The following is a 9,321-nucleotide window of genomic DNA, read 5'->3' as shown; positions in this document are numbered from 1 at the left end:
TGAGATGCAGGAATTGTCGACACAACTCCAAGAGTTGTTAGACAAGGGATTTATCAGACCAAGCTTCTCACCTTGGGGAGCTCCAGTCCTGTTTGTCAAGAAGAAAGACGGTAGTTTTCGTATGTGCATTGACTACCGAGAGGTGAACAAGTTCACGATCAAGAATAGATATCCTCTGCCAAGGATTGATGATCTATTTGACCAGCTGCAAGGTTCAAGCTTTTATTCAAAGATCGATCTCCGATCTGGTTACCATCAGCTAAGCATACAAGAGGAAAGTATCCCGAAGACAGCCTTTAGGACTCGTTATGGATATTACGAGTTCCTAGTTATGCCATTTGGGTTGACAAACGCACCTGCAGTTTTTATGGACTTGATGAATAGAGTTTGCAAGCCATATCTCGACAAGTTCGTGATTGTGTTTATCGAAGATATTTTGATTTATTCAATGACGAAGGCTGAACACGAACAACATTTAAGAGCCATTCTGGAGTTGCTGAAAAAGGAACAGTTGTATGCCAAATTCTCGAAGTGCGAATTTTGGTTGCGCGAAGTCCAATTCCTTGGACATGTGGTGAATGGAGATGGGATTCATGTGGACCCCACAAAGATTGAAGCGATAAAGAATTGGGAGGCCCCAAAGACGCCAACCGAGATTCGACAATTCTTGGGTTTGGCTGGGTATTATCGAAGGTTCATCGAGGATTTTTCAAAAATCGCTCAACCACTGACACTCCTCACGCAGAAAGATAAGAAGTTTGATTGGGGAATCAAACAGGAAGAAGCATTTCAGCTGTTGAAAGACAAGCTCTGCAATGCGCCGATCTTAGCACTACCGGAAGGAACTGATGATTTTGTGGTATATTGTGACGCCTCGAGTCGAGGATTGAGTTGCGTGTTGATGCAACGCCAGAAAGTTATAGCTTACGCTTCGCGCCAAGTGAAAGTACATGAAAAGAACTATACCACGCATGACCTGGAACTAGGCGTAGTGATATTTGCATTGAAGATCTGGAGACATTATCTATATGGTACGAAATGTACAATCTTCACAGATCATAAGAGTCTGCAACACATATTCAACCAGAAAGAGCTGAATATGAGACAAAGACGTTGGGTCGAGTTGTTGAACGATTACGACTGCGAGATCAGGTACCATCCAGGGAAGGCGAATGTGGTCGTCGATGCCCTAAGTCGAAAAGAGAGGATCAAGCCCATAAGGGTTAGGGCTTTGGAGATGATTATCCAAGCAGATCTTTCACTGCGTATTCGTGTCGCGCAGAAAGTAGCTCTTAAGGAAAGGAACATTGAAGAAGAATATCTCCGTGGGATGGAGAAGCAGTTGGCACCAAACGAGGAAGGGACGTTATGTTTTATGAAAAGGATTTGGGTTCCTCTGTTTGGTGGTTTGAGAAAAGTTATTTTTGATGAGGCACACAAATCACGGTACTCTATCCATCCAGGAGCGGATAAGATGTACCAAGATCTTAAAGATTATTATTGGTGGCCTAGGATGAAAGGCAATGTTGCTGTTTACGTTAGTAAGTGTTTGACGTGCGCCAAGGTAAAAGCTGAATACTAGAAGCCTTCAGGACTTCTGCAACAACCTGAGATTTCCAAGTGGAAATGGGAACAAATTTCCATGGATTTTATAACAAAGTTGCCAAGAACGCCAAGAGGTCATGACACTATTTGGGTAATAGTGGACCGATTAACGAAATCTGCGCACTTCTTACCCATCAGAGAGAAAGATAACACGAGCAAATTAGCTGAAATTTACATGAGAGAAATCGTTGCACGCCATGGAGTGCCTCTCTCGATCATCTCTGATAGAGACGGAAGGTTTGTGTCAAGGATTTGGCAGTCCTTCCAAGAAGCTTTTGGCTCGCGATTGAATCTAAGCACTGCATTTCACCCACAGACCGATGGACAAAGCGAACGGACTATTCAGACTTTGGAAGATATGCTGAGAGCATGTGTTATGGATTTGGGTGGTAGCTGGGATAAACATTTACCATTGGTCGAATTTTCATACAACAACAGCTATCACACCAGTATTGGAGCCACGCCATTTGAAGCTCTATATGGCCGCAAGTGCAGATCACCGCTTTGTTGGTCTGATGCAGGTGATAGGCAATTGGTTGGTCCTGATGTGGTACAGGAAACCACAGATAAGATTGCACAGATCCGAGATCGCATCAAGGCGGCTCGCGATCGACAAAAATGCTATGTGGACCGAAGAAGGAAACCTCTAGAGTTTGAGGTAGGTGATATGGTATTATTAAAGGTATCACCCTGGAAGGGTGTGGCACGCTTCGGGAAGCGTGGAAAGTTGAATCCGCAGTATATTGGTCCATTCAAGATTCTGGAAAGAAATCGGTTAGTATACAAGTTGGATTTACCTGCCGAGCTGAACGGTGTTCACGATACATTCCATGTATCAAATTTGAAAAAGAGTCCAACGCAAGATACTGTTGTCATACCCGCAGACGAGATTCATATTGACGACACGCTCCATTTTGTCGAAGAACCCGTTGAGGTTACAGACTGGAAGATCAACAAAACCCACCGGAGTAGTGTCAAACTCGTCAAGGTTCGTTGGAATGCAAGACACGGTCCAGAATACACCTAGGAGCGTGAGGACCGAATGAAAGAAAAGTACCCTCACTTATTCCCCAAGACCCCTGTAACCAGAAGCAGAACCTAAAATTTCGGGACGAAATTTTTCTAACGGGGGGAGAATGTGACAACCCTCACCAAATCAGGTATCCGTACGAATTAATTAATATTTAATTAATACTTAATTACTGTGCTTGCTTACAGTTGTGAATAAACTGCTACATGATTTCTGAAATATACATAACCATGCATCATACTTTACTTGCTGTCACTCCATTATTTACACAGAACTATAGTGACAAACTTGATGCACAAAAAGCACAGTAGCACAATAAACGGATAACCCAGTAAACATGCTGACATAGCCAGCATCAGACAGGCACTGTCTCTAAGGCCAGTATGAGCCGGGAATAGTTCACTACACTAGTAGGGAGTGTAGGGAGGTGAGTATTGTAGAACTGTGTCACTAGGTGATAGTTATAGTGACCGGATGTGCCAAAAACATGTGTTAAACACAAAATCCTGCACTTTATTACAAAATTCAGCATTTAAACTAACTAGTAAAGTGCAAACACATGGGAAAATAATACTAGACACTTTCCAAAGTGTTGGGAATTCATTGTGTCACTAAAAATAATATTAAAGACACTTTAAATGCTTATTTTGCACTTTAACGGATCAGTATCCAACCGAACAACCAGACTTTACCCGGGACATAAAAATATTGACAATGACATTGTTTTTCCCTTTCTGAGCTAGTTAGGGTCCCCGAACACCCTAACACCCGTTACAAAACACTACACACTAGTAACTAGTTTAATCACCTAACTAAACAAACTAACACCTAACCATTTAGTAGAAATCAAACCATACCCCTTAACCCCCCGTGACCGAATCGGTCCCCTTAGGGGACACACTCTTATAATTTTGAATATTTTATTCCTTGTTGTCTAAAACCTTCATGACACTTTATATGTTGGTTAAAGTCCTAATATGGTTTATATATATGACCATAAGATCATTATCATTCACTTCAACACATTCAAAAATTTGCTCATCTCTCTCCCTCTCATCACTCTCGGCTGAGAACTCCCACACACCCACCATCACTTTCCAACTTTGATCTTGATAAACCACATACAATCCAAGGTGCTAGAGTTCATACGAGGAGGCTCGGTGCTTACGGAATCACAAGGACCTCTCTACATCGCTTTTATCCACCTAGTTTTCGCTTTGATTCTTCCCTAGCCTTGAGCTAGTTGTAAGTGATTCTAAACACCCTTTTGATCTTGTTTAAGGTGGTTAATAATAAATTTAATGGGTAAAAATCAAGAACATGTGAAAACAAAACTAAAAGTCTTGTAAGAAAGATGAACAAGGTGGTATTTTAGAAGAACCAAGTGTAAGGTGCAAACCACGTTTAAAAGCCGGATCTTTCATGAAACAAAAGTAATTTTGTGAACAAACAAGTGTGTAAACACTTCTGGGACAAAAGGTTTTAACAAAGAAATATTTTTGTAATTAATGACTAAGAAGTTGTAAAGTTACATGTTCTTTGAAAATAAAGTTTTCAAGAAACCGATTTTATTTTCAAAGATAGAAAGATCTACTAAAAATGTTGGAAGATTACTACGTATTTTCACATAACCTACAAGTTCATGTGTTTGCGATTTATACTAGTTTGATGTTTTGATATTGAATATTGATGATTGAAAATTGATTGATTGAGTTGTTAAAAGAAAATGATACGCTTGAAAGCGTGGCCACCTCCGGTTACAGAGGAAACTCTGGCGAAATTTTTCCAGACTTGGAAAATAATTTTTTACAAGTGTTATGAATATATTTTTGTCTTATTTTTCCAAATAAAAATTCGCCATGAATTTTTATTACAAAATAACCAAGTGTCGGAGGTGGATTTCCATAAATGAAACTTGTTAAATATATGTTTAGAATATATATTTTCATAATAACACTTGTGAGAATTTTATGATTATTTTGTGAACTACATAAATATTATTTTTAGGGTAAAAATAATATTACTGGAATACACTGAACAGTAACAACTCCAAAATAATACTAACGCCCTCACAATAAATATTTAAGTTACACCGGTATTATTATTACCACACGAACCTTAAAATGTAACTTATGTATTTTTAGAAAATACTCTTAAATGCGTATTTTGATAGAAGTATTATTTTGGAAAATTGTACGGAATAAAATATTATATTTTTGGAAAAAATATGTATATTTTGGAGATAGAATATTTTAGACAAATGAATTAAAATATATTTTATTAAGCGAGACTTAATAATATATTTTGAAAGTATATGAACGCACATGTATTAAAACCCCCATCCTTGGGAAGGAATATAAGTAATACATAATTACGAAGTGTAAATACGAAATAGTTGTCTAACTATTTCCCAAAAACGTTAAACCTTATGCCAAGGCACGGTCGTCCGTCTAATAGAAGTTAGTACGTGTAGGTCGTCACGCCGCAGGTTGACTGGGAGATTACTATTTCAAGACGCTCTTCAGTGAGTTCATGTTTCCCCCTTTTCTCTTAACTGTTTTCAGTTTTTATACTTCGGGGGTGAAATACATGTTATTATGATTACGAATACTCTTTACATGGTATGGTTAGCATAAGGAGGGTTACTACTTAGATCATGTGAGTGGGTAGGCGGGAACTGGAGGCCATTAATCCTCATGGTAGGACCGAGGGTCTTTAGCGGTAGATCTATCTGGGTGTAGCGAGCCCAACCCCAGGCCCAACAGTACGGACCTCGGGGTGACTTGGTACCCGACGCAAAAATCTGCTAGGTTTGAGTCTTATGTCATTGACAGGATTTATCCGATGGCTGAAAGCATGAAGGCATTTGAAGATAATGAAGTAACTGAAGAAAAGAAAGTTTCAGAAGAGAAGGTTGAAGAAAAGACTCCAGTGAAAAAGACCAAAAAGAAGAAAGACTCTAAAAAGACACCATCTGGTAAGAAACTAACTGTCAGTTACAACAAGTGTCCACCCCCGCTGGAAAATGGATATCTGGCTAGGAATCCAAATGATGAAAGAGTCAAAAAGGCAACAAATTTACAGTGGGAGTCAGAGTCGTCAGTCAATCTACCAGACAGTATTGATGTTGTGTTTACATCGTCTGACACTGATCAACAGTCTCAATTGATGAAGAAAGTCGTGAATCATGTGTTAGAAAACGATGACATAGAGGAGTCAAAGTCGGAGTTTGCGTCAGAGTCAAAGTCTGGGTCAAGCACTCCGTGTCAAACAGAAAAATAGGACAAAATTGTTTATGATAGAAAATTTATGTTATCAAAATCTAATTTGGATGATGGATTGTTTAAAGTTGCATACACTTTGAATGATTCTGACAAATTATATTCTGATGAGGAATTTCCAATAAGAGGTGTCAAAACTGAATTGATAAACAAGGTTTTCAAACTCACAGAAATTAATATTTATGAAATAAAAGACTTATGTCTTAATGAAAAACCTAAAAAATACACCTCAAGAGTACAACAAAGATTGAACAGGAAAAAGAATTACAGTTCTGGTTCAGGTTTCCAAAAGAAATCAAACCATAACGGTAATTTCAAAAAGAAAGGATTAGGTTTTACTCCTACAGAAAAATGAAAAATATGTTCGTGATTTTAAATCCAAAATGACATTTGTTTCAGGAACGTCATCTGAGGAAGAAGAAAAGAAAGATTTCTGGAGACAGTCAAACAATGAATTCCTTGCAAAGAAGCAAGATGAAATGAAGAAAATGACTGAACAGAAGAAAATACGAAAATATGTTTCCGATGCAGCATTGTTGGACATATTGCCCGAGATTGTTCTAAGGCAATACAATCAAAACAGGGAGTATTTCGTAAACTCAAAGAGAAAGTGGTTGAGTTCGAACCACCAATTGATAGAACAAAATTGTTTAAAGATTCTACATTTGAAATTGGTGAGAGTTCGAACAAGTTTTACAAGAAGAGAGCTCAATCTGACAACCAGAAATGGGTTGTTAAGAAAGTTGGTGAAAGCTCTAGCGATGATTCTGATAGGTCAAAATCAGAGGAGCTATCTTCAGGCGATGAAACTGATTCCACAAAGTCAGTTGAGCCACATGTTGTTTCAAAATGTGAAGCTGTTTTAAAAGATGAAAAATCAGTTCCGATTGTGAATGATGAAGATTTTCCATCACTTCGGGCTGAAAATTATAAAAAGAAAATTGGTAAAACTGAAATTTCTAACCAATTTTATAATGATAAACAGGAATTTGATGCTGAAAAGGTCTTTAATCCCAAAGTTCAACATATCTTTGGTAAGATGATTGATCGAAAAGTCAAGGGGGTTAAGGAATTTTATGAGAAGAAGAGGAAAGGTAAGAAACCGAGTGCTGGTGACTCGGTGAAACCCAAGGCTGGTCAGGCTTGGGTGGATATTTTCTTCGACTAAAAACCTGACTTGCCGGAGCTCCCAGGTTTGTAAACGACGAGCAGGTATCGGCATCATTCTTGAGTTTTATTCGGTAATGTCAATCATTCAAAAGGTAAAAGGTTTGTTTATGTTTGCTTACTAGTGGTATTTGTTGGTTATAATTACAAGTGGTTAGGAGAGTTGATGGTGCTTGATTGCATATGGTAAATCAAGGACATTAATTTGTACTTGTATTTTCCTACAAGTTGTTGAAAGACAATATGATGAACCACATCCCCGAATCTATTATTGATAATTCTACAAGTGGTAAAATCAATCAAACTTATTTTCTGGAAAAACCATTTTGATTAAAACAAACTTAAGTGTTTTGAAATCTAAATGGGAAAATAATTTGTTGATAGGGGGAGTTCTGATTGTTTATGCCTAATGAATGGCGATTTGATGCAATTTGATGTCAGTTGTCAAGTTTTGTACAGTTTGTTTTATATTTCATGTTTCTAGTGGGTCAAGAGCTTAGGTAGTATTCAAATTTCTTTAATGTGTTTGCATTTTAGGGGGAGTAGAAAATTTCAGAAAATCCAAAAACATTAGAAAATTTGAAAAAAAGTCAAAAACATGATAAAATTTAAAATGAGTTTTTGTTGCATAAAAGAGGAAATGATAGTACATCAGTGGACTATCACAACATGCTAAAGAATTGGAAAGTCAAAATGTGATAAACGATCTTACAGCGGATGTGTCAGTAGATTTTCGCACATTTAGTAAATTGAAACGAGATATAAACCTAAATTCAAACTTACTTGATTTGTGGGTAACTATTATTGGTTATATGGGTAACCCCCGAAATCTTGTTTGAAAGGTCCCTCTTTCTGAGATACTAGGTCTTTATACTCAGTGATATCTGGGGTATTATCCCGGGACTTCTGCTGAATGGAAGTTCTGACCTAGTCCCCGGATAATGCTTTCTGCAAAATGCTTGAAACATAGCATCGCCCTCAGCAAGCTGATGAAACAATAAAATTGATAGTCGTTGCTGTTGAAATCAAAAGATCCTCTAAAGGGGACACACCGAAAAGTCGAAGCCGTCATCTCTCTGCGTATACGGAAGTATCGACCTGAGCTCTCACGACCCTCGCACATAACCCCTTTACAGATATCATCTGTGGTATACTCACCTGTAAGACTGAACATTGGGATCTGGATACAGGAGTAAATTCGAGTGGAGTGATACACAATTAAGTTTAAGTTTCTAAAACATTAATATCATATCTCGAATCGATTGAAATTTGTGTGAAAATTTAAAGTGGACCAATATACTGACAATCTAGGTAAATTGTTTAGAACTGAGAATGTTTAAAGCTTAACGGTGTAAGTGATTTGTCTTAAAACTGATATGATCCGCTTGCACAAACTCACAAAAATATTGTCTGTAAATAGTTCATTTCTGCATGTACTTTCTTTCAGAAAATCCAAAAAGATTTTTGGTGTGTTAGCATAAATTTTTGAAAAGTCAAAAAGATTTTCGACGACTGATATTGAAAAGCTGATTTTCAAAATTCTAAGTGCTAAACATGATGAACAGTTGGTTTGGGAGATTGTGTTTGTTTTGATAAGAAAAATGTTACAATTTCAAGTGGTTCATCAGTATCTGATTGGTTGATTAGTTTGTGATTAGTGATGTCTATATGCTTAAATGTTTATCATAAAACTTATGTTTGTGGTAGAGTTGTTGTGCAGCAAGAGTCAGAATGTGAGGGGGAGTGCATGTTGGAGATGAGGAACTTAAAGATGTCAACATCTAAGAGAAGAAGTTTGTTGGTGATTTAAGAGTAAGAGATGAAGAAAGAGAGAGAGAAGCCCAAAGACTGATCAAGACTGAAGGTGCGAAGATACGACATTGTCAAAGACTCAATGAACGACTCCGTCAACATCTGAGGGGGAGTTTGGTTCCATTTCCGGGAATCGAACCCGGGTCTCCTGGGTGAAAGCCAGATATCCTAACCGCTGGACGACAATGGAACCACTTGTAGGATCGTGTTCTGACCCGAATGAGTCATTCAGAGGTGTTCTTCCCTGTTTCAGGTGCGGAATAACAAGAAACGGAGATAGAAATAGCTTGATTTTCACTTAAACTACTGATTTTATTGATTTGACAATGTTTACAGCTTAAACCTCACACTGGCAGCACTACGGCATGGAATTCTCGAAAGTTACAAACAAGTTCGCTTATGTGGTATTTATAGTGTTGGTAGGTT

The 9,321-nt window shown here is 37.8% G+C and overlaps 1 non-coding gene across 1 annotated transcript; it reads right to left on the bottom strand.

Annotated features, from left to right (window-relative positions):
- Positions 1 to 9,013: 9,013 nt before the first annotated feature.
- Positions 9,014 to 9,085, bottom strand: TRNAE-UUC. Its single transcript has one exon. It is a non-coding gene; the product is annotated as a tRNA-Glu (tRNA).
- Between the last annotated feature and the right edge of the window lie 236 nt (positions 9,086 to 9,321).

Source organism: Helianthus annuus, chromosome 7 (genome assembly GCF_002127325.2).
Source record: "Helianthus annuus cultivar XRQ/B chromosome 7, HanXRQr2.0-SUNRISE, whole genome shotgun sequence".
Classification (NCBI taxonomy): Eukaryota; Viridiplantae; Streptophyta; class Magnoliopsida; order Asterales; family Asteraceae; genus Helianthus; species Helianthus annuus.
The sequence above is the reverse complement of the archived record's forward strand: the minus strand, read 5'-3'. Positions and strand labels throughout refer to the sequence as shown.